The 25,682-nt window shown below is 55.7% G+C and overlaps 1 long non-coding RNA gene across 1 annotated transcript; it reads right to left on the bottom strand.

Moving 5' to 3' along the window:
* Positions 1-1,134: 1,134 nt before the first annotated feature.
* Positions 1,135-25,485, bottom strand: LOC310887140. Its single transcript, XR_014575666.1, has 5 exons — positions 24,630-25,485; positions 13,722-14,070; positions 11,467-13,023; positions 5,939-6,797; positions 1,135-5,663 (listed from the first exon to the last, which is right to left on the bottom strand). It is a non-coding gene; the product is annotated as an uncharacterized lncRNA (long non-coding RNA).
* Positions 25,486-25,682: the final 197 nt, after the last annotated feature.

The following is a 25,682-nucleotide window of genomic DNA, read 5'->3' as shown; positions in this document are numbered from 1 at the left end:
CTACCTGACTTTGCATCAGCAGCGGGCCCAGCCCCACGGGCTGTCAATGAACACGATCCCCTTCTTTTCCCCACTGCTTTCTGCCTTGCATTTCCCAGCTGCCTCCTTCCGATTTTGAGCTACCAAGAGCCGTGCCATCTTCGTCCTTGGGCATACTGCAACCACAGTGTCATCGGTGACATCAAAATGAAACTGCTTAGCATACACGAAGGGCTTGAAAACCAAATCCAATGAGCAAATAAGTATATCATTTGCTATAGGAAATCCCCCGAATAAAATGAAAAACAGGTACCATTTTGTACGTGTAAGAGGAAGAGCGAAGGCAGCGCTTCACCCTTTCTGGTTAGAGGATTTCAAAGCACTTCAAACACCCTGATCTGTTATATTTCCCACCCAGTTTTCCCTAAAGCAGCGAGATATCGTAAGCATTCCCAGGAAAGAGCGAGGGCTCTGGCACACAAGGGCCAGCAAATCGCCCCGTGACGGTTCGGTGTCACAGTCCCTGCTGCTTCAGCAGGAGCCAGCCCAGTCTGCGGCCCATCGTTTGCGCTTGATAGCTGCTGATAAAATGGATCGGGACCAGCGGGTCAGGCTGCGGGGCGCTCAGCTCCACCTGCTGACACGGCAGCGGGGTCAGAGCGCGGCAGGGACGCGGCACCTCGGCTCCTGCCCTGGTGCACACGGATGGGAGCCCGCAGGCGCAGGGACGGAGGCATCTTCCCAGCTCATTCAGCCATTCCCCGGCTCAGGGAGCAGGGGAGCGGAGGATTTCCTGGTCTCGGTCCCGTGCTCAAACACAAGACAACTGGTTCCCCCCGTAGCTGGCTCTCTCTCCTTTCTCGTATCTTATTCATTCTTAACTTCAGAGAAATGCTTTCACTGAATCGAAGGGAAGCGTGCCTGAGTACAAGTTTAACGTTGCAGGATTTGGCCCGCGGGACGTGTTTCCTAATATCTTTGCCATTACTGGCAACCACAGCATTCCCTTTCCTCTGACTTGGTCAGGCTTTTGAGTACAGCTAATTAGCTCAGAGTGATATCATCTGAACACTGAACCTCGGCAGCGCTTAGATACATCATCAGTTATGATATACACGAGCCTTCTGAAGAAAGCCCCATGCTTCTAAGGTCAAAATACAACTTTCTGTCAACTTAAATCCCCTTTTTAGAGTGGCCTTTGCTACAACTTGGACCAAATCTCTATTTAAACAGAAATAAAACCGCGATTGTGGGTACTGGTTGGGTTTATGCCATATCCATCACTTCTATACCCGCGCCTGCCTGTTGCTGGGGTATGTCTCAGTTTAATAACGTTATTTTCTTAACCAAGATCATTAAAGGTGAAAACAGTTGGATCTGAACCCTTTTGCTTAAGTGGCTTCCAGAACAGGACAATAAAGGGACTGGAAGGAGTCGCAAACAGATGAAGAGACGTGTTTATACCCAAGCACTCAGCAAGCGTTCACTACATCTTTTGGCAACTCATTTAGGAGAGCATTTCCAGAAGAGGCTTCGGAGCATCTCCATTTCTGAGCAGCTGGGCTAGATTTGACTCCAGGGGAACCGGGCCAGTTTGCCCCAGCTAACTATTTAGGCCAGCAGAGCTTTAAATGCCGTTTCACCTGACTTTTTATGAAAAGCATCAGAACAAGTTGGTCTTCATCTGTCACTGCAGCAGCTGTTTTCTGCCTTAGTTCCCTTTTCCTAACGAAATCTAAAATTAAGTCACATTTTCATTGACTCAAACTCGTACCCTAGTAAGCCATCCCCAGGTGAATGTTTAGTTTTGCTCCCAAATCAGGCATTTCAGAAACCAGCCAAACTCAGCTGGTAAAGATAGAAAGAAAGAGCGCAGAAAAAAATGCAAAGCTGAAACCAATCAATTTCAGAAAGCAAGCTGGGCTTGGAAAGCCCCCAGTTGTGATATATTTAGTTCATTTCAGGGGATTATCTGTGGTAGCCAATTATGCAAATTGTTAAAAAATACTACCCTGAAATTTTACACATAAAAAAGATCTTTTTTACAACACCCTTCCTTTGTCCATCCTTCCTGCCCTTTCCTGCCCTGCCCTGATCTTGTTGTCTACGTCTCGCGTGCCCCATTCGGCAGATTTGGGTTTTGGGCGTTTGGGTTTTTCTAAGAATTTTTGGTTGCATGATATTTTTCATTTGATGTGGCGAGCCCGGTGCCTAGCGCCTCTTTGCCAACGCAAACTGCCAGGCAGAGGCAGAGGCAGCTCAAAGCTTCTTAGCAGCGCGGGCAGAAGGGGAATTTGCCACGGCAAAGAGAGAGGGGGGCTGTGCTGGAGAAAGGGTCGGTCCTGGCTGGAGGGATGAGGAGCGGGGACTGGTCCAGCTGGAGCAGAGCAGGGAGAAGGGAGAAGTCCTCGAAAGCTGGGCTCGGTGCTGCTGCAGGGAGCTGGGGCTGCTGTGCGATGGGGCTGCTTGTAGTGCCTTGAGCCTGTGTCCCGGCCGTTCCCTGCGTGGCAGCACCCAGCGGAGTTTTGCAGGACCCCAGCACAGCAAAAGAGGCAGCAGAGGCACAGCAGCGGGGCTGGAGGCAGCCGGATCTCACGGGGCAAGGCAGTACAATTAAATGGAGCAGCGGTCTGGCAGTCAGGAGGGCTGGATTTTAACCTTGGCTTGGCTGGGTGGAAAATGAGGACAGAGACAGGGCAGGTCATGGGTCAGGACATGAGTCAGGAGGGTGTGCCCTGTTCCCTGTTAGAGGAGCAGAGAGGATCCCACGCAGGGAAGGTGGGCTCACAGGGAAGGTGGGCTCACAAGGGCTCCCCCACCGCTGGTGCTGCACTGGAGACGTGGATGTGCCCGCGTTGGGGCAGGGATGTTGTCAGATCAGCAGGGTCCGAGCTAGAGCTGGTTCCTGGGAGGGAGGACAATGCCGTGTGTATGTGCCCGTGAGTGTTTTTAGGGAAGAAAGAAAAGGATCGATACCCCCCCGACTTCCCCCACTCGGGATGCAGCTGCCTTGCTGCTCCCTTCCAGCATGGGCCGAGCGTGTGCTACGGGAGCTCTGAGCTGGAGGCAGACCTTGCAGCCGAGAAGCCTTCACCACGAGCCTGCTGGGCACACTGGGCTCAGCCTTGGTGTAACTGAAAGGAAACGTCTTGCACCAACACTGCCTCAGCCCGAAATGCCTCCAGAGCCAGCGGGCGCCGAGCTGAGCCGCCCTCCCGCCCAGCACAGCAGCTGCATCTGTGCGTGGCAGCCCCCTGCCCCGAAAAAAGCCCCAAAGCCCCCCAGCTTTGCTGCCAACCTGCCTCACCACACTGAGCCAGCGTGTGCAAAGGGTTCGTGTGCTCCCCGCCCCGGCAGGAAGGAGCACGCTCATCCTGCCAGGTCCAATTTAACCAAAGGAGGAAAATTTTGAGGACTCACAAGCCACAGTGATTAATTTCAGGCAAAGGCAAATGTCCCATCCGCGTGTTAATAAATGGAAATAAACCACAATCCACGCAGCAGCACGAGGCATCGTTCAGAAGACAACCTGCAGCCTCGCAGACAAGTCTCCTTCTCTGGGTGTCACGCCGTGCTCCCACAACACCCGTCCCAGGAGGCACAGATGTCACCGTGCTTCGTGTGACAGCCAGGTACCTCCGCACGTCGCAACAGATCGAAAACTGAGATGCTGATAGCCATAGTAACAGGCGGGTGCATTTCTCCCAGTGCTTCTGGTAGCCGTACATTATCTACGTATGCTCCTGCACTCACAGCATCAATAATTACTGACATTAACAACGTGCTAATGAGACGCGCTCTGTGAGTGCGCGCACATCACTGAGCAAGCCGCATTCCCGCTGTACTCAGGCAGATCCCTGGTGGAGGGATTCCAGCAGCAGCCCGACACATCAACTGTTTCTTCCAACGCTAACCTGCTGCTTTGCGTTTGCTCTGAGCCTTGCAGCACAGCACTCGCAGCTCCTGCCTGCGCTCCCTGCCCTCTCCTAGCAGGGAAAAAGATGCTTTTGCCTCCTGAGCCACCTAGGCTGAAATCCGTAGTGGTTTCTATGGCTGTGCTGACCTGGAAAAATTGGTACGGTGTCCTATTCAGCTAGTCCTACAGCCGCCCAGCTAGCCTAAAATAAGTCAGCAGCTTGCAGCCATGCCCTCACAGTCCGTGCGAGCAGAAATAGAGGCACCTTCGGGTCAGTCCAAGAGCCCAGGCAGAAGGGAATCGGATGTACCGCAGCGCAGCACCAGCACCAGGCTCCTACCGGGATCCTGTCTGCAGCAATTAAAAGATGAACTTCCTTCCCACTGCGAACTGACAAACAAAACGGTTCCTGCAATCAGGCATGAACGCTTCTGAGGTTATTTCTGTAGCTCTTCGGCGTTATTTAGAAGGCGAGCTGGCAGAGCATGGCCCCAAAACAAGCGCTAACGCCTGGCCGGCGAGCTGCCCGCTGCTGGGGCCGGAGCTGCCCCAGGAGTGGAGGAGCTGAAGGCAGGCTGGGCACGCTCCGGCACGGGGATCGGTCCCTGGTACCTCACTGAAGAACCCACGATTGCCGCCAGTCTTTTGAAACTGCACAACAGCAGCGGCTGGGGAAGGGGGGATGAAGATGAGGGGATGCTTAGACCTGCAGAGGAATGCGGGAGCATCCCCACCTACCGACGAGGAAATCGGGGCATGGAGAGCTGCAAGGCTTTGCCGTTCCCAGCAGACACACACCAGACCCAGACGGGCAGCCTGCGATCCCCGCGGCCCAGCCCAGTGCTCCCTCGGCCCAAGCCAGGGCTTGGAGCTCTCCCCACCGCAATCAGCTCGGTCGAAGGCACACCACCGGCCCCGCGTCCTGCTCAGACATGTTCCTGCGTGCTCGGTGTTGGTGACAGCCCTCTTCCCCCGGGCGCTGATCCGCATGGCACTCGTTTGCACATATTTTCCACTGCTCTGTGACGTAGGGCTGCAAACTCCTCTCTGGGTGATTTCCCATAGCCCAGCAAACAAGGGGACCTTGCAGCTGCTCTTGGCTCCTCTTCACCTTTTGGCGGGCGAGACTCCCTGCCCCAGGGCTGCCGTGCCAGGCCCGATCCAGGCTCAGAGCAACGATAAGTGCAGAACCGCTGCCCAGCCCCATCCTCGGAGCCACCCCCCGGTTATCTGCCCAGCTCGGGACAGGCAGCAAGGAGCACGGGGCTTGCCAGGCCTACCAGGGACTGTCAGTACCATAAAAACGTCTCCTTCTTCCTCGCGTACTTGAGCCAAAGCCCGCTGGAAGCAGCAGAAAGATGCTGGCCCAGCAGCTTTAGAGCAGCTGGAGGTGCTGCTTTGGAGCCGGGAGGTGTCGCAGAGCCAGGTAAGTGGCTGTCACGGGGCTGCAGGGGTGATGGAGCAGTGCCAGGGGATGTCACCCCTCCAGCAAGCAATGCTCCGCCTGCTAGAAACCTGGGAGAGAGTCAGAGGAGCACGCGGCCTGGACAAACACACGAGGAACGCGGGGACAAGGACACGCGGGTCGTCACAGCCCGGCGGGTGCCGCGGCGTGCGAGCTTTGCTGTTCCCTGACCTGGAACGGCCCTGCCTTTGTTCTGCGAGCGTGACTTCGGAACGGCGATCTCTGGAGTCTCTCATCCGGCTCCTCCTCGTGCGTTTTGGAGCAGCCTGCTCCCCCGGCCAACCTGAACTTGTTAGCGTGACCCTAGAGAGAAGAAAAGGAGAGACACCCCTCTGCCACCCGGCACGGCAGGGCAGGCAGGAGGGAACCAAGCGGGTCGAGAGCGGAGAGCAGCAAGCGGAAGAAGCACGCGGAGAGGCGGGCGAAGCGAGGCATCGCTCCGCTTGTCTGCAGAGGCTCAGCTGGCAAGGGGACAGGAGGAAAGGGCCCCACCAGACCCAGCCAAGGAGCTTTCGTTTCCCAGGCTGAGTTCCGAGTGGCACGCGTGATGGAAAGCAGTGACTCGCTTCTCCTCCCACCTGAGCTCCAGGGGTTTCTTGCATTCAGAAAAGGCAGACGTCAAACTGGCACGAGATTGGGACTTCTCAGCAGAGACAGAAGCTGGGACGATGCATGCACGCTAGGAGAGCCAGAAAGGGAAAGAAAAGGGAGGACGAGGAGAGAAAAATAAAAGCTAGATCAAGGGCTGAGTTTTCAAAGGCACTCAGCAGCCAGCAAGTCTTTTTGTTCTCAAAGGCAGTGGTGGAAGAACAGGGTCTGGATTATCCTTGGAGACAGCTGAGCTTTATTAGAAACCTGCCCCCTCCCATCCCACATCTGAGCTGAAGATTTCACAGAGACGAGAGCCGTTTGATTTAAAGGTGTGATCCCGTGGTCATCGCTGCAGCAAGCAGCGCCGGCTGTCTGAGCAGACGCTTTGAGAGAATCGCTGCCGCCCTTAAAAGCAGCCATCTGGGGATGCGTGCCAGGCCCGGAGTGCTCTGAAATGACTTGGCCAACACTTTCTGCAGGATCCAGCCTCTCGGTTACGTGCTGTGGTGGTCCAGTGATGTGCTGTGGTGGTCCAGTGACGTGCTGTGGTGGTCCTGCCCTGTTTGGCAGCTGACAGTCCTCGTAGCGCAGAACGGAAGGAGAAAGACACCGGGGGTGGCCGAGCTAGCCTCCCACCAGTGGTCTGAAAGCTCAGGAGAAAGTCAGGCATGGCACAGCAGCCGATCCCTGGATGGTGACTGAGGAGTTCAGCTCCCGTCCTGACCCCAGCGAGGCTGGGGAGCGCAGTCGGTCTGCAGCCGCCTCTGAGAGTTACCAAAAGAGCCCAGGTCAGCTGGGAACTGGACGAACTCTTAATTGCTACAGGGGAGGGAAGAACAGGAGGCCCTGGAGGAATAAAAGCAGTTGGAAGTGGTGGGAGATGACAGTTAGAGAGACCTCACTGCTACTTAGATCTCTTGCATACCCTGTAATTCAAGGGCCTTGGCCAAGGGAACTGGAGTGGCTCCAGGTCCTTTGAGTCCCTTGGAGAAAACAGCTCCAAAAAAGAGAGGATTCACCTCCCTGCCTGATGCTGGGAGCAGCCGGGGTTGCTCCCTGGGGCACGAGAGAAGGGAAAGCAAGACCTTCCTCCAGCACCCGCCTGGGAAGGGCGTTTCATCGGCTCTGCCTGTGCCCGGCAAACACCCAAGCAGCAGGGAGGCCCCGGGAGCCCCCCCAGCCCCTGCTGCCACCTCTGCCACCGAGGCCGAAGGCTCCCCCCAGAATCCGTTGGCTCGCCTGGCGCTGCTGAAGGGCCCCAGAGCATCGCCTGCTATTTCGGACGGAGCCCCTTTCCTGTGGTCACGCTCCAGGGCAGAAGGGCCGCGCGCACGCCTGCAGTTACCGCCCGGCTCCAGACGCAGCTGTGGGGTCACCCCGGGGGAATCGGCGGATCCCCGGCCTCGCAGGCAGGGCCGGCGGGCAGCTCCCTCGTGCCCACGCCAGGATCGGGCGCTGTGTTAGCGCAGAAAGCACAGCTGAATACGGAAGGGCTTAAATTTGGAACAAAAACTGCGACCGGCTCCGGCGGAGCCAGGAGCAGATTCTACTCGGGGGAAAAAAAAAAAAACACCCTTTTTGCTGGCAACTGTAGTGAAAGAAATGAGATCTGGGGCTTCTCAGTGAACTGCTGGGTCTGGGAGTGCTTGAAAGGTTTCCTAGAGACAACAGTGCAGCGCATGGAAATGCTTTCCATCTGCACCAGCACTCCCACCTCGTTCCTCTCAGTGCCCCAACCTAAGCGTGACCTTTTGGGGTTTGACAGCGAACAACCAGTCCTGGCTCCTGCCACTTCCTTCTGAGCCTACAATGCCAACTCCTGGCGATTCCTGAGCAAGATCACAAGCAAGAAAGGGCTCGGATACTCTTTGGATATCAAGACTGTCTTGTATTACAAAAAGAATGACAGGAGATGCTAAGCCACATGCTTCAGAGTCAACACCAGTAACAGTTCTAGCAAATTATCCCTACTCTTTTTACAGGGGATCTTCTGTCTTGCTCTGAGTCTCGGAGAGACGAGACTGCTAAATGAGCCTCAGCTCTCAGCAGCACAGCAATTTCTATTTTCTAGTATCTCAATTTTCCCAGAGGGAACAGGGAACATTATCCCTCTCACCGAGTCAATACGATATACAATGAAAATGTAATAAATGCTCACGGTAAAGAGAAAAAGTACGTATTGGAAAGAGCCTGGAAGCGTCAGGGCTCTGGGGTTGTTTTCCCAGCTCTTTCCTGCCTTGCTCGTTAGCGTGGACAGACCATTTAGTCGCTTCATGCCTCAGTTTCCCTTCGGCCAAACGAGACAACGGAGGTCCAGCACTCCCCGCTGGATTCGGAGGAGCTGCTGCCAGCTGCTCCAAAGCACACGTGTCAAAGCGGAGCTCGGGCAAATGCATTTATTCTGTGCTTACCTGGCACTAAGCCTACTCCATTCATATTTAGGTGATTAATCATTAATGATGTTCATTCATTAACGGCGCTAAAGGCCTTCAGGATGGAAAAAAATAGAAAATTCCCAGGCTAAAGATGCTACAAGGCTACGTCTTCAAAGCAGCTCCATAAACATTTAAGCAAAGGGTTTAATTCTCCCTGAAAATGACATCGTGCAATGGGATGACTTGTATCAGACTCTTGGAAAGGGACCTAGTAATTAACTTGGTGTAAATTAATCAGCTTCAGTCAGGATTTAGAGACTTTAATTGCTGAGTGCTAGTTTTTGTAGTGACAACTCCCAGAAAGCACTTTGAAGTGGCCTGCCTGCTTGAAGTGCTGCAAGCGCCCGGATTCGGGAACCAGCAGCTATTATTTGCCTTACAATGGTACAAAAGCCCCCCGCCCCCAGATCCCAGCCTTCTGCGCCCAGCGCGCTCGAGGGGACACCGAGGAGGTGCCAATCCAGCGAGATAAGGCAGAGAAAGGAGCCCCATGAGAAACTGGCTGCCGAGGGGCAGCGAGGACAATTCGGGCTCTGGTTTCCTGGGTGAAGCCCCGAAGCCCAGGCTGCTGCCCAAAGGAGCTGAGCTCCCCTTCCTGCTGCCAGTCTGCGTCCCTTCCTCGAGCCCAGCCGTCCGCTCTGCTCCCACGGGAGATTTCCGACAGATCAGGGACAGGATCCGGCCTCCTGCAAAGCGCCCTCGCCGTCGGTGCCCCCCTAAGGGAGCGGGAGAGCGCGGATGGGAAAGCCGCGCAGGGACGGACTTCATCGGCTTCGTCTCGGAGCCAGGAGGGCTTCCCCCTTCCCTCCACCCGGAGAAAATCTTTACTCATTTCAACATCTCTGCTCATTTCACCGTGCAAAGAATATTACGGTGGCCGAATCATTTAACTCGACTGAAATTAGCATACAGGTAAAACCTTGTGAATGTAAAAGCACCTCGTGTCGGTGTGACCAGATTTAAGGGCTTCTGCTGCTCTAAGGATGCTGGCAGATAAAGGTCCCACAGCTCGGGAACTATTTATGTTGAAGCAGGGACCAGAGCTGCACCTTCTGAGCCCCAGCAGCAGGCAGATACGTGTAAGTGACAGCAGCGATAAAGGAAATGCTCGTTACTGCGCGAAACGCAGAAACCAAGACTACTGCGATTAATTAAAAAAGGAAATCAGAGCTGGGTCACTGGAGCCTAAACATAGAAGAAGGGGGGGGGGGGAAACAAGCTGAGGAAAAAATAACAATATTCTCAAGGCCCCAGGAAGATAAGTATCATGGGCTACACCCCAGCTGGCCCCAGTCACCCCGCTACGGGGCTACTGAAAGCGCAACTCCTCGCGGCAGGGTGGGGCCGCGAGCATCGGCACCGGGGATGCGTCCCGCCGCAGCTGGAAACGGCTCTGAGAGGCCTCAGCAAAACAAGAGGCTTCAGAGGATGTTGTTCTGCAGAGAGGCTAGGAAGGTGTTTGATTTCCTACCTGAGAATAAACATACTGGCATTTATTCTGTGCTTTCTGCCTGGTTATTCCCTTTTCTCCTTGCTCACCTCGTGCTGTCCTTCGTGGGGTGGAAGAGGCAGGCTTTGGCTGCGATGGCAGAAAGGGGAATTTTTCCTGAGGCTGCTGGACATAAACACACCCTGTGGTCCTGTCTGTCTGTCCAGGCCCCGCCGCTGCAGCCCAGGCTTACCGCACTGGGTCTCCCTGCACTGCGGCATGGACCGGAGCTGGGCAGGAAACATTTTTCCCATCCCACAAAAATCTTCCTGTCCTGCAGCAGGATGAACCCGAGCCCTCGCCGAGCTTCTGGTCTTGTTTTCTAAAGAAACAGGCCGTATGCAATCCCGCTGTGCGTGTCTGTCCTTCCTTTCCCATAAATTCTTAATCCTTCGGCCAATTTCAGCCGCGTCGGACAGACGTGGCCCAGTAACGGCACCAACGCTGCTACGTTCCCACAAGCTCCACACAAGCAGGCAGCTCGGGAGAAACGAGCCCCAAAACACGCTTCTGCTAAGAAAAAGCACTCCTTAGCAGGCACCAGAAAAAGCTTCGGTCCTGTTGGAAGCCAGCTCTTAGACACCAGGAGCTTCAGTTCTGCTGGAAACCGGCAGAGCCTGGCTTTGCTGCTCAGGGCAATAGGGTCTGGAGGGCTCTTAGGCACCGTGGCGTGACCTAGGACACGGAGCACAAAGCCCAGATCCAGGACTTGCTTCCTCCAGGCCACAGTTCTCGACCTGTGCCCAAGGCGGGTGGCCTCTCACCACCTCTTTGCAGACAGGACTTCATTTTTCTCCCTTCGCAGCCACCTCGCAGGTTTTCACCAGATCTTTGCAGATGGCATCTCAGGGCCTCAATCCCTAATCACGCATCCCAGCTTTTGCATTATCTGGGCCCTGGAGGCACATCCCTGCCAGAAAGGTCAGAGATAAGCAAAAGGTCCCTTTGTGCTCCCTCTCTGCGTTTCTTGGAAGCTAGCTGCCCTCAAAAGAACAAAAAACAACTGCACATTAGCCCCTGGCACTCTGCTAATGCCCAGGTGAGAGGGAGAGGTTGCCCTAAGGTGTTAGCAGGTCGAAATTCCTACCCACGGAGAAGGCTGAGGGCAGCAGGGCGGCAGAAGAGCTGGCTGCGCTCTCAGAGGTAGCTCTGCAATCAAAATTGCAGGCCAAGGAGGCGATCAGCCTGCACAGGGAAGTTATACATGGGCACAAGGGAATGCACTCGTGGCCTGGAAGACGTAGAGATGCATTGCGCTGGTGCACGTAAACTGCTGCAGGCTGGCAGGAAAGTCTATGAAGAAAAAGAGTATTTAGAGAGGGTGCTGAGAGGCCCACAAAGCCCCAGGCTTACCTCCGGACCCCAGGCTGAGGCTGGGGATGGGGAAGAGGGACAAGCTCTGCCCAAGGAGGGACTCCAAGCACCCAGCTAGTGCCTAGGCTAAGGCACGGAGAAAAACCCATCACACTTTATCAGCCCTGAGCTTAGGAGGGGCAGTTATTGAGGAGACAGCACCGGAGGGAGTCTGTGAACCGGTTACTGAGCTGGGTGAAAACAGCCTGCCTTTAATCAGCCACAAATTCGAAGGTACCTTGATGACGGCGCGTGGAGAAGTAAGATCATACGTCCTGAATCACATTTCCCCGAGCCCGTGCGCTTTACAGCATACTTAACTTCATTTCCATCACAGCTGCTGCAGCTGAGGCCGATAATGACAGCCCTGGAAAATCCCATCACTGCCGTTTAACACCGAGGAGTTGGTTAATACCTGAAAAGTGCTTGGACAACGGACGTTTGTCCAGCCGGCAGCACAAGTACTGTGCTGCTTCTGGGCGAAAAACACACAAGGAATACATATTTAGCTGCGAAGTGGAACAAAACGAAGGTGTCCCTGCCAGCCGGACTGCCTGAGCTCTCCCTCCCTCACCCAGAGGGGAGGTGAGGAGCGGGACTGGCCAAGAGCAGCTGCATCGGTTTGAGTTCAGCACTCCAGGACGGGGCACACACACACACACACACACACACCTTCCCTGCACAGCCCTCAGCAAACAGACCCCACGCACAATGCCCCAGCTTCCCCTTCAGAGGTGGGTTGAGGCTGATGGAAAGAGACTTTCACAGAATTCAGCACTTTCATAACTGATGCGTTTTCTTGTTTTGTTGGGTTTTTTCTTAATTATTGATTGGGCATATAAATTCCGGCCGCCCAAGGCTATGGCACAGAAAGTCGAAGGTGTGTGTCATTGATTTATGAGGCCTCCATTCAGTCCAGCTTGCCTCCCCCTGTAGTTCCCATGGGAAAAGTTGCTCTTCACTTCCCATCCAAAATCTCCTGTACGGTATGGCTGGGAGCTCTTAGACAACCTCCTCTTTTCGCCCTTGCTACAATTTTCTCAGCGGCATGAGCTGAACACGCCGCTTCGCCCTTCTGCTGTGCCGAATTTGGTGAAGAAGGAAAGGTGCCAGGTTAGCAGGGAACACAGGCGCTGCTTTTGCTTGAGGTGCTGAGCAGGTTAAAAATCTCACTTATCCAAAATAACGCACAACGAAGAGGAGGAAATCTGCGCTTTTTTTCAGCATCTGAAAAACACTGGTGGAAAACATCCCACCTGCAGAGCACCCCTGCTGCTGTAGATACGTGACTTACACCACCTACAGAAACCAAGATATCCAGTCCCCTTCTGCCCCCAGGAAAAGGGCTGGTGCCAAAGCCAGGACTCAGAAGAGCCCATTCAAGCCCCAAAGCCTGTGTAAATTGCCAAACCTCTGCCTCAATCTTTCTGCTTTAAAATGGGCACGCTACCTTTCCCTTTGGCTCCCTGCATTCCCCCAGTAAACGCGTTCTGCCTTACATCTGCACGTAGAGTCCTTTGGAGAACCACGCTGGTGGGGCCTGCGGCTGTTGCACCAAATAAGTCACTCGTAATAAACTCCAATATTAATATTCACACGGTTTTGTTTCCACAGGGTAAAGTTGTGTGTGTTTTTTTTTTTTTTTTTCTCCAGAGACTCCTCAGCCTCCTGCCAGGGCAGCTCCCTTCAGCTCCAGCCACGCTCTCCTCTGCCTCACCATCCCTCACTACCGGGTTGTTATGCAGCGATGCCAAGTGTCTGCATGAGCTGTTTCAGGACAGAGATTATGATGCATCTGAAAGGGGAGAGACACATTCATCTAAGTGTCAGCTATTACTGTGAACAATCAACCAGAGACACCAGAAACTAACTGCATGCCCTGGAAACTCCTGCTTGGGTCAGGAGATTTACTCCGCTCCAGATACCAACGCCATGTCCACGGACGCTGGGGATCTTCCATTTTCAAGCGTCTACTGCATGAGATTGCAGTTGGTCCTAATTAGCTAATAAACGGTAGACCAGGGACTCTGCATTTGTACTTGGGAACCTGGCAGGGCTCTGGGCTTCGGAGACGCTGCCAAATAAAGCCCAGACTCCCGTCTTTGCAGTTATAACCATCAAACCCTGGATGATTCCTTCACTGACGTGAGCAAGCTCAGTCCCCGCATGCCCCAGAGCAGAAAGGTCAGCCCGTGACTAACGCCGGCAGAGCTGCAGGGCACCGCTCTGCGTGCCAGCAGCAGAGATGGCGAGATAAAAAAAGGCTTGGACAAGGCTGACGCTTGCCATCGGTTTTATACCCTTGAGACCCCACCGATTTCAACGGGCTCCCACGTGCAGACCCGAGCCCATTCAGCCCCACAATATGCAAACTCATTTTTTTTACCACCATTTAGCTGACAAATACGTTAAAAGCATGCCTAAGTGTTTATTTACTTCCTGCACGGCGTAAGTTGGGGAGAAAATAGATGCTCAGCAACGATCTCTGCTCACCTGCAGAGGTTGATGGTTGGATGCACAGCTGAAAGCTGCCCCGGTGCCCTGAGGGCCGGCCACTTTCCAGTCCCCGTCTCCTGCCGCTTCTTGCACCTGCAGATCTGCCTCGGCCAAGCCCCCGCAGGCCCAGCGAGGTGCTCAGGGAAGATGAGTCTGGGTGCGCACGTGGACGCTTCGTTGAGCTCAACCTGCAAACCACCGCTTTGGAGGCGCTAAGCTAAAATAGCGCTTTGACAGCAGAGATGGTGCTGGCAGTCCTCAGCCATCAAAGGAGCTTGCTGTGCTGGGGCCCACTCCGTGTCCTGCCTTTAACCCTTCAGCTGTGCAGGCTGACAGTTTCAAAGAGCTGTAACAGTTGCATCGCAGTTAAAAAAAAAAAAAAACAAAAACAGATGCAAGTGAGGCAGAAAACAAATGTGGCACAGGAGCTTTGAAGACAGACAGTAGCATCTACACTACACAAAGTATCTCAGCAGTTGTTTCCCTGCCTGTGCTGTCACAACCCTGAGCACCCCAGACCTTTCCAGTTGTGCTGCTGCCTTTACTGGTCCCACACACCAGTATGGGTGCTGGCAGCACCAAGACACTGGGCAGAACTGGGACTCCCCTCTGCTGAGCTCCACGCTCTGACGGTGTTTGAGATTTGGGGCATCATAAACCCCCAAGTCATTATTTAATTTAATCATAAATTAGGGTTGCATCCTTCCCTGCACTGATCAAGCCACGTAACGCAGAGCAAGCGACCTACATATGCCCGTACCCTACCAGGAGAGGTGACCCAAGCAGCCGCCGCTGGCTGGCTCTCAGCAAGACGACAGAAAAATGCTGAGATGGTTTTTGGCTAAAGATGAGAAGTGTCGTGCCCCCCAGCTGAAGAATTTGGGGAAATCTCTGCAAAATCTGAGACTTTTTGGGGTATTTCCAATGGAGAGGCTGACCCAGGCTCTGGTTGTTAATGAAATTAAATACATCAGGCAAAAAGAGACGACCTCCCATCTTTATTTATTTCTTTCTTTTCTGGCTCCGGATAGAAATTTAAACAGGGCTGGTTTGAAAGGTACTTTCCACGGGCCTGGAGTCCATCTGTGCTCGCCCAGGCCCAGCTCCTCCGTACAACACGTGCGTATAGAAACCGAGCCCTCCCAAAGACAGCAAATCCCCAAAAACTTCAGCTTAGGACAGGCTCTTTTCAAGTGGAAAGTCCTTGCAAGAAAAAGCCCCAGCTGCATATGCAAAGGGCCACCGAGAAGCAGGTTTGTGCAAATGACTCCCGGGTTAGAGCAAGCGGATTTGGGTACATCTGCATGAGGCGGGGGACCTGCTCTGCCTTCCTCGTGCTGCCAAAACGCCCCTCGGGGACAACCCTGCGGTGGCTGCGAAGAGGGGCGCAGGATGGAGCCCCGGGCACCTCGCCTCCCGTGGGGGCGGTGGGCTACAAGCCCACAAAGCTGAAGGGCCTCAGCTGATTTGGGAGTTTCTGGGGCACCGGGGAGGTCTCAGCACTTGGGCTTCCATCCGCGGCAGGCTAGAGGCGCACGCGGCTTTTTGCTGCTTCGTGCGGGGAGCTTCCACACAAGAGCCACGGCCGGACGAGGCCGGCACGTAGGCGAGATGAGCCCGGTGAGGAGCAGGTCCCACGTGCAGCACGGCTGCCTGGGCTCCGCTGGAGGGAACCCACGGGGGGCACCCACCGAGCTGCGGGGCTGCTCCCTCCCCTCCGTCCCCCCGTAGCACCCCGGCTGCCCCCACCAAACGCGAGGGCACGGGGCAGGAGGACGTGAGCCAGCACCCCTGCACCAGCCTTCCTGCGCCGGCTCTGACTTCTGCTCTCGGATAGGAAGTTGATCAAAACCTCACCGGGTTGCAGAAAGAAAAATCAGATTTCAAAACCCCTGCCAGAAGGCCTCCGAAGCCTAGCGGCGGTCCTGGCGTTAACCCTTTGCAGAGGGCAGGCCCCTTCCCGGCTGCACCTGGAGCTGACGCCAGATACCCCGGCTGCGCCTCGCCAGCTCTTTGGGGGCTCTCTTTTTTTTTTTTTCCCCCTCCCGAGCTGTTGCTCACACTCTCTCGTAACGTTGCTTTTATCTGGGGATCTATCGCATGTGAAATCTCCTTTCATCGATAACCAGGTTGGGGGGTGGAGCGGAGGGAAGAAAGTGGGGGGGGTTAGGGAAAAACTGCTGTCTCAGTTAACGTGCAAACCCGCTGCCAGAGAGGAGCGGGGCAGGTGGGAGAAGAAACCCAGCGCCAGGTTGGACGGCAAAGCCTCCCTCTTCGCCAAACCCTCGGCTCCCAGCTCCTCGGTGATCTCACAGCCTTCCCCAGCTCTGGGCTCCGGCTCCAAAATCCCAGTTCCAAGGGATTTCTCGTACAAGCGCCGAGCTTTACCTCTGCTGGGCCTTGTGTTTTCCACCCAGGAGGCCAGTTCCCACCTGCCAGCCACTTCCAGAGCTGGTAAAAGCAACGCCGTTCAGCAGGGGAACCCACTGCTTCGTGCTCAGGATGCCACTAACACCCAGAGCATCCCAGAGATCCTCGTGCGTGCTCAGCGGATCAGCACTGCCATGGCTCCCTGTAGGCTGTACAAAGGAGATTTGGCCTAGGCTTGGGTTTGAGAAGTCAGTTCTTCCTGCTGGGTACGGAACACGACACTGGAAGAAGGTTTTCAGCTGTTTTCCCCCCCCCATCTCCTGCCCTGGCATTGAAAGATGGGCTTGCCCTGACCCCGGGGGTACAGCAAAGCAGCCTGAGTGCAGCAGCTGGGACACGACAGGTCCACGGGGTGCCCTTCCCTATGCCCTGCTTCAGCGAGTGAAGGCAATCCCTAATGGACACTTAGGGAACAACCTGCTCCCAGGGAGAAGGGATTTCTCGTTTCCCAGGAATCGTCAGATTTGCCTCGGCTCTGCGCACGCATCGCGCTGCTGCAGAAGCTGCTCTGGAAGCCGGCTGCTGCGCGCTGAATCCTCCCAAGCCCTCCTGACCCTGGACCCTTTGCAACGTCCCTGTCCTGCTTCCACCCTGCCCCTGCTGGAACTTGCCAAAACCCTTTGCAAAAGGTCCCGAGCACCTTCCCCCAGGACCCAGGCCCTTCACTTTCCCCCGCACACTCGCCACGGGCTGTGCATTTCCCGACCCTCCCGCATGCGCAGCACGACCCAGCCCGGGGCAAGCAGGTGCTGGGTGCTTCTCATCCCTCTTCCCCTCTCCTTTCTCTCGGCGCCCTGTATCAGCCTACGATTACATCAAGCCTGTTTAACCGCCGCAGCCAGATGCGGGGACCCCATTCATTTGTTAGAGAAGAAAAAAGAAAGAAGAAGAAAAAAATGGCATGTGGTGACAGCTGTCTGCACGTGAAACAAGGCCTACAGCCCTCCGTGTGCTCTGAAGCCACAGGACCTTTGCTTGAGGTGTGGGAACTCGATTGACTATGCCCTCAAAGACTCAGTCTTCGGTATTTACCCCAAAATAGACCCTGCTGTAGGTGAGGCTGAGGAAGTGCATGCTCCGAGACCGTGCAGAGGGGGTGCAGGTCTCAGCCCTCCTTGCCCAAGGAGCCCCTTCCAGCTCAGCCCCAGCGTTCCCCAGCTCCAGGGGCCAACGCAACTCTTGCTACCCTCAGCCTCACGGACGCCCGTCCCTCCAGCTGAACCAGGCAGTTCCACAGCCCCTGAAAACGTGTTCCACGTCTACCCCCGGAGCAGTGCTCCTTGCTCCTTTTCACCCTGAGCTCCAGCAAGTGCCCTCCCCACCACACATCTGTAGGTGACCTACTGCCAGTTGTTGTCCGGGATCACCAGTTTCTAACCACATTTTTTCCCACTATTTTTCCCCCCTCTTTGTCCTAGGATATGGAAATTCAAAGCCCTCTGGGATTCCCCAGCCCACTGTCACTAAGCCAGGAGCCCTGAGGGGACCAGAGGGTCCTGAGGGACGTGCACGGCCACAGGTCAGCGAGCAGAGCCCAGCCAGAAACGCTGCCAGGGCAAGTTGACGGGGGTTACGGAGAGAGCTTCAGACTCGGAGAGGAAGAGACGGAGACGGGAGGGAGGAAGGGAGGGAGGAGGAAGGAAGGGAGATGATGTCCGTCCCCGTGCCCAGAGCAGGGAGGTGAGCAGACAGGAGGAGCCGCGGGGCCTATCGTTGCCTCCCAGCTGGTGCCGATCCCCAGAGGCAGGCTGGGGGTCGCAGCCCGTTGAGAGCAGGGCCGTCCTCGGTGCAAGGCTTTATCAGCGGCTGTTTCTTCTTTCTTTCTGTCTTGCTCCAAGCTCTCGATTTCCAAAAAGGGTGGGAGACGTCCTGGAATCAGCAACACATCCTGAACAGCTGCTGCCACCCTCTATCTCTGCCTCACCCCTTGTCTCTGCCGCTTCTGGAGCCCCAGAGGAACAAGCTGCCGTGCCCGGCTAACAGAGGGGCTGAGGGTGGCGTTACACCGTGAGCCCAGAGGGCTGCGGATGTCTGCTGGGGGGCAGCTTGGGGTTCCCAGCAGGTCTGGCTGCTTCAGGACTTCAGGGGATTAACGGCCTTTGGATCAGGCTCTTGGGGAAAGAGTTAACTGGAAAAAAAAGGAAGTTTCCCCAGCTTAAGCTTACTCCAGGACGCGATCTGGAGCCTTTTACATCTCAAAGAGATGGAGCAGGCAGCGTGCAGGTGGCCTGGCCCTAGCTCCTCGTGGGGCAAGGGGATTCTGCCATGGCCCCAGGGACAGGACGATGCAGGCAGACGCTGGCCGAGGCCGGACGGGTCCCTCCCCACACCCATTTGCTCAGGGACACTCAGCACACGATTCTGCTATGGGAAAAGAAGTTCCTTGAAGGGCATGTATGATTTTGAGAGCCACTACCTCACTCAGGTTTTGTTCTTGGGGAGAACCTCGTATCAGCTTTGTGCCTGATAATGACAATTCTAATTTTATCTGAAATGGGGACGGGGAGCTGGACTTGATCTGACAAGGACGAGTCCAAACCCAGGCTCTAAACTCAGCTTGAGCCTGCTGAGAAGGTCCGACACGTACACAGCAGCTCCCCCATTTCACCCGTTGCTACTGCTTCTGTATGGCCAGGACCCCACTGGGAAAAAAAAGAGCAACTCTCATCAGACTCCAAGCTCAAATTTACTGATAGAGACGTTTCCTTCAAGTGCTTTGCTAAGGACTGCCAGTATTCTTAAAACAAGACGTAACAGGCATTTAAGGTGACAGAAATCCCTCTCAACCCCATGGACGTCACCCACTCTAACAGTACGCAGCTGCCCAGCTTTGCAACTCTTCCAGCCAAATCACTGATGGTTCTTCAGCTATTTTTCCTCCATTTTAAAGAAACACAGAAAGGGAAGTGCCTTGCTGTATAAAGCGAGACCAACAGCACAGCCAGAGCAGTGCTGAGTCCCTGCACCAAGCAGCACACAGAACACCCATCACTGGGGGAGGCAACTCCAAAAAGCAGCAACGCCTCAGTCCAACGCAGGACAGTTTCAGCAGCCTCCACGCCCGAGACCTCGTTGAGGCACGTGGGCTCTCGAGAACCCATCCGAACAGCTTCTCTGTCCTGCTGCAGAAACGCAGGCTTCAAAGGACGGACCCCGAGCACAGCAGGGACAAATTCACGCAACCACAGGAGAATTTTCCAAACTTTCGCCTTCTTCCTGCTCCGACGCAGCCAGCTCAGCCCACGACCCGCTGCAGGAATTACTCACGCTGGCCCTGCACGCTCCCTGCCCGAGGAGGGGCACGGGCAGCTTCGCCCCGCTCCGCTGGAGGAGACACCCAGAGCCCGACGGGGAGAGCAGGGGCATCCCAGCACCCCGGCTGGATCCCTGCGCCCCTGCGGGGTTGGGGGGGGAGAGCAGGATTCCTTCCCCCACCCCTGCCCTGAAAGGGCAACACCCACCGTGTGGTTTCCTGACCCGACAGAGATATTTGTCAAAGGCAGCAGTAATAAACCCGGCTGCGGTAAGCGGCCTCTTCGGAGCCGAGCTGCAGGGTAAGGCTGTCACCCCGCGGGGCCGGCAGCAGCACCTCGCTCGCTGCAAGAAAAAAAAATAATCAAAAGGCACACGAGATGCAGCTCTGGCTCACAGCAGAGATGGCTTCCTCTGGCAGGCTGTTAGCCACAGAGGGAAGCATGCAAAGAAAACACGCAGGAGACATTGTCCTGGCCTAGCTTCAGCGCTGACATCTGCTCTGCCAGAGTCGGTGCCCACCCTGCCACACAGCCCTTACTCATGCAGTCCAAAAGCCCGCTCCTCGGAGAAGATGTGGCCGAGCCAGGCAGGTACTTGAGGTGGGGAGCAGGCTCAAGCCCCAAGGCGAGTAGTGGCTCTATCAGACATGCCCCATCCACTGCTGGGGGTTTGCTGATTTACAGCATTCCCCATGGCTCCGTGTTCGCTGCAGCCAGCACCCGGCACGTCCAAGGCAGCTGCAGGCAGCTCGCCCAGAGCGAGGACGGGGAGGCAGAACCACCACGGGCGGCCAGTGCCGGGCACACAACTTATCCCCCCCGAGCAGGACCAGCTGCGTCGGCTGTAAGAATCCGGGCTGGAGAACGTCCCCCCGGAGCTGGCTCCGTTCCTCCGCCCGTTCTCAGCACACCCTGAGGTCTGTCGTTCCTCGGAAGCCAGCTCAGCCCATCTCCTTGTCACCTCTGGACCCTAAAGCTTCAGGCAGGCAGGAGGAATAAAACGGAGAGCATCCCCTGAGTCAGCGACGAGGCAGGACAAGCTGACCGGAGATCTGCAATAGTTCTTGGCAGCAGAAGCTCCGGACAGCCCGGAGGTGTGGGTTTACATGCTTGGTGGATTAGACGTGGCACTGACTCAAACACAGCTATGTGCTGCTAGAAAGGGAAGGAACAGTTTTTACATCAGCTGAGTAGTGTTGAAAGAGAAGGCCCAGCAAAAAGCAGCCACCCCAGGCCCACTTTAACCAGTAACGCCGCTCCGACATTCCAGTTTGGCCAAACAGAGCTCCTGGGACCTCCTTGCTGGGGCAGACCCATCCTTCCGGAGCGCAACACGGAGAAAGAGACCCGGGACACTTGGCCTCTGCCGTCCCGATGGTAAGGGTGGGGTGGCAGGGGAGGAGAGCCAGGGACCCCACGGGGCCACCATACAGCACAACCCCTGCAGGGACACCAGCACCTCGCCTGCTTAGGAGCTGGCTGTGAAAAAACAAACAACAAAAACCTCATCTCTGTGTCTAGCTCAGCAGCTTGCAGCCGAGCTGCAGCACTATCTCCTAGGCAGAGTCGGTCTTGATGCGGAGCCTCGAAGCGTTTGGGAGCGCACTGCACCCTGGAGAAGCCCGATTGCCTTCTCCTGCAGGGAGACAATCCTATTTCCTGCGTTAACTCCGCTGACCTGCGCTTCCAGCACCTGGATCGCGTTACGAGTCTGTGAGATCAAAGAGCCCTCCGCCACCAGACACCTTCTCCCCTGGTGGCTATTTATAGGTTTGACGAACCTAAGAAACCCCGTGGCTGGAACACCTAACTCACGGTGAGACGTCTTGTTGCGTTCCGGAAACTCTTCTCCCCCTTCTGTGCAAGCAGCAGCTTTTTGCAAGGTAAATTCCAGGTGTGGCCCTGCAGAGGGCTCGTCCCGTCCCCACGCCTCCCCCACCAGACGAAGCTGGCAGGAAACCTGCAAGGGTATCGCTCCAAGCTGCTTTAATTAACACCCGAGTGCACTGCCAACACCAACGCCACCGCTGTTTTAGAGAGGAGGGTAATAACACCACCGAGCAGATAACGTTTGTCAGAGGAGTAAATAATAAAATAACGAAAACCAGCAGCGAAGTGGCCATAAGCTCTCTGCATCTTGGTCTATTTCTGCAAGGCACGAGCCAAAAAATGCGCCATTTATCCCTTCCCAGCCCAGCAGCAGCTTCCTCTGCACCACAAGTGTTTGCCACCGTCACACCACAGGACAGAAACCCTCAGGCAGCATCAGGCAAGGAACTCGGGGGCTTCACAGGAAGCTTTTCGGCAGGGAAGATGCTGGTGGCATCCTGACAGCTCATGGCCGCAGGAGCCTAAACGAGCTGAGTGCTGGCAATTTGGGGCTCTGAAATGAGCCTCTGGGGCCCGAGGGCAGGCTGGTGGCGACGTGCCCTCTGGTGGCAGCGGTGCCGGGGCAGGGCTGGGGCACAGCAGCACCGTGCAGGGAGGCAAGGTGCAAGTTTTGGAGGCCTCGGACATCTCCAGGCACCGGCAGCACTCCGAAAGACCCAGGGGAAGAAGCCGCTTCCTTCCAGGGGCAGCAGCTCCATCGCTCCTCCAGGCCTGCCCCCAGGACGCATCTCCTCTGCGGGGAGCCAGACACAATGAAATTTCCGAGCACAAAGGGACGCTCGAGCCCACGGCCTGGCTTCCTGTCTACCACACGCTGCGAAATCTCACCCCTGCCTCGAGCTCAGTCATTTCCAGCTGACTAACTAAGCGGCTCTCAGCCGGGGCTTCCAAACACCGGGGTCACACACAGCCAGCGGGCTGCTGCAGGGAGCACCTCCCAGCTCAGAAGTGACACAGCCTTTGGGCTTTCCCTGCCCGACGGGTCCGGAGTCATCGGTTCCTGTTATTCTTTTCAAAGATGAATTTCAGCAAGCTTTACAGCTCCCCCTCTGGGACTGTAAGTATTAGAATAACCGCTCAGCGGGAGCTCGACGAGGTTAGTATGCTCTTGTCTGGGGTCACACGGCTGTTTAGGACCTGGGAATCCGAGCTCCTCCATCATCTTTGAAATAATCTGCATGTGACTCAGTAAAAACATGTGAGCTCCTTTCCTCTCTCGGTTTGACACCGATCTGAAAGTGGGTTTTGTTGGTGCTAAAAGGGGAAGCGAGAGGAAACGTCCCAACCTTTGGGAAAACGCACCGCGCGCAGGAAGACAGGCTCTGGCCATCCTGCGTTTTCTCGTCCTGCTGCCAGATGACCGAGTTCACAGAACTCCGGAGGAAACTGGCACCAGAAACTGGCACTTTTTTTTCCCGGGGGCGATGTCTTTTCCCACTCCGCATGGGCTCCAAACTAAGGATGCCGCCCTCCACCTACTGACACCGACTGCCAGCGTGGTTCTGCCTGCTTCCAAATTCCTTCCCTTTCGCACCGGATCCCTGGCAACATCCTTTAGCACGGCACTGAAGCGTTCCTTTCTTCACTGAGTCCCCTCTTGGCTGGCCAGTCTCCTCTAGTGGCTGCGAGCAGCTACTTCAGAGACACGCAATAAATAAATAAATATATCACTGAGCATCTGGACCTTCATGGAAGTCTGTTTTTTCAACTCTCCCCTCACCAGACAGAGCGAAGCTCTGCATAACAGAAGAATTGCGCATCCGTGCCATAAAGAGGGATTTTGTACCACTAATTTCAGGGCCTTCAGCAAACATTTAGAGCGGTGGCTTTCTGCCAGGCACTGGATATTCTGCTTGTGACCGAGCCCAGCATGGGCTGCGCTGCTCTGGGGAAGAGCCTTCCAAGGCCTCAAGCCTGTGCCATCAACGAGTATTTTAATGTCAGATGGGGCTTTTTGGCATCTCTGGAGGCATCCCCCAAGGCATGCCAGGACTTACAGACGGGAAAGCGAAACGCAGAGGAGCAAAGGGACTTGCCTAGGGTCACTCGGCAGGCTGGCGGGCTGCAGAGCCAGGACTAGAGCCCAGAATACCCCAGGGCGCTGCCCCCGTAACTGCAGCACCCAACCTCCCCCGCAGAACCTTGCTGCAGAACCTCCCCTGCCATCCCCTGCCCAACCCAAAAGCCCTGGGAGCGCAACGAGCTGGAGGCTGGGACAGTTTTATTTATAAAGTTTGCCTATAACGTTTTGAAAAGGGGAATAAAGAATATTCAAGAGTGAAAAACCAAGCGGCACGGGGCCGTGAAGTGCTGTTATTTACACAACAGCTCCCACACGTGAACAAACCAAGTAATGCAGCACACACAGGGAAAAGAGACAGCAAAACATTCTGAGGGGTACGCACAAGCCAGGCCAAACGGCTCATCCAGAAAACAGATGTTTAGGGTGGAATTTCAGCAGCCTCACCTGCAGCAACCTGGGAAGAGAGCTCCCGAGGGGAGCGCCGAGTTGTGGCTGCTCGGACAAGGAGACACCCCAGGGAGGAGCGGTGGCACCCGCCTGGTGCCCATGCCTGTGTGACAGTGTGACAATCCACGCTAGGATTAGGCGAAACTCCCTCAGCAAGACCCGAATTAGCTAGCTGGGAACTGATGACAGACGTGGGGGGGCTGAGACCATGCTGCGCTCCCTCTTCCCTACAAACACTGAAGGAAGAAAGATGGTGCCCGTGTTCTCCGTAACTGCTCAGCCCCTCCACATTCTACCTCCCAGAAAAATGACCCCAGGCTGCTCAGGAAGGCAGCGGATGCCCTCCATCCGTACAGAGGGAGAAAAGCACCGCACAGAAAAGACTGAGAGTCAGCTGGGGCAGGGAGATTCAGCAGTTAGGTCTCCGGAGTGGGAGAGAGGTGCTGGGTCTTGTTCCACATTCTTCAGGATTGTTTGAGCGTTACGGAAGTTCGATGCAGAAACACTTGGAGACAAGAAATGAAAATCGGGATTGTTTCTTTCCAGGCGTATGATGTAAACAACACTGACAAGTGGCGTAACAAAGTACTGGAGACAAGAGATCAAGAAGAGACTGCCCTCGTGCAGTAAAAAAAAACCCAGGAGTTACAGATCAATTACATACTGTATTTATAATGCACCCGTCACCATCTCCGTGAGATAACACAGCTAAACAATTCCCTCAGCCCCCCACGGTATAGACAGGGAAGCAAGGGACATTTAGCAGGTAAGTTAGCGGATAAGAACAGCAGACCGAGGTCCTGACCTGCACGCGTCCCAGACACCCACGTTCTACCCCCGCACTCCGCAACGGGGCCCTACCTGATCTCTCTTCTGCCCGAAATATTTCAGGGTCTAGCTCCACGTCACTAACCACAGTTTGTTTTCCTTTTTTTCTTCTGCTGAGTTTGACGGCTGGCATATTATATGATGAGGAGAAAGTTCGGCCCCCAGTGCTCTGATACACGCAACATCCAGCAAACAAAAGCACCTGGCCATGCTTGCACGTCCCCCGGATCTGCTGCAATAGTCAGTAACCGCACATTTGTTGGATTAACCCGACGGCAAGCTGAGCCTGAGGGGCTTCATTCTCCCCGGGGGTACCACACACGGCACCAAGCAGCCTGAGACCCCCCCGATGCTCCCACCGACAGCTCCGGCTCAGCTCCAGCCGTTTTTTCAGCAGCGTCACTGCGCTGACGTTTTCAGCCCAGACCTGCCAGAGCTCACACCCCTGCCACCCAAACAACGCAGGTCAGGCGCTTCTCGAGGTTTAACAAGTAAATTAACCAGGAAATTATGATTTACCAGAGTTACGCTGTCGCGTTTCCCCCCTCTTTTGGCTTCACGTGCCGCGTCAGTTCATCCTGGAGCACCCAGACCTCCAGGAGCCCCTCAGCTGGAAGCCCCAAGGGGCTCAGCACCTCCGAGCGCGGCGCTCCGTCGGGCACAGGGCCTGCCCTGCTACGAACGAGGCGTGCAGGGAGCGCTGCCGGTGCCGAGGAACCCCGAGGGGAGCGGATCGGCGGGCCCCCAAACCCCGGGGATCCACAGCACCAAACCGCAGCCGGAGCCCGGCCAGCTCCGGCCCCTTCGGGGCACCCCCGGCGCCGTCAGAGAGCCGCAGCCTCGTGCCGGGGGCTCTGCCTGCCCCCGAGGACGTGAGGGGCCCTCGGCTCGCCCTTACCTCGCGTTTCCAGCCGCGGAGGCGGTGCCGCTCCTGCCCTCACGCCCAGGACGCCGGCTGCGGCAGCCCCCGGGAGGACGGTGCCCGGACCGCTGGCCAAGAGCTGGCTCCCGCGGGCAGGCTCGCTTCCTCCTCCTCGCTCCCCTCATCCCGCCGTTATTTGCCTCATTCCGCCGTTATTTCCGTCA

The sequence above is a fragment of the Anser anser genome (assembly GCF_964211835.1).
Source record: "Anser anser genome assembly, chromosome: 27".
Lineage (NCBI taxonomy): Eukaryota > Metazoa > Chordata > Aves > Anseriformes > Anatidae > Anser > Anser anser.
This window is presented reverse-complemented; position numbering and strand designations above follow the sequence as displayed.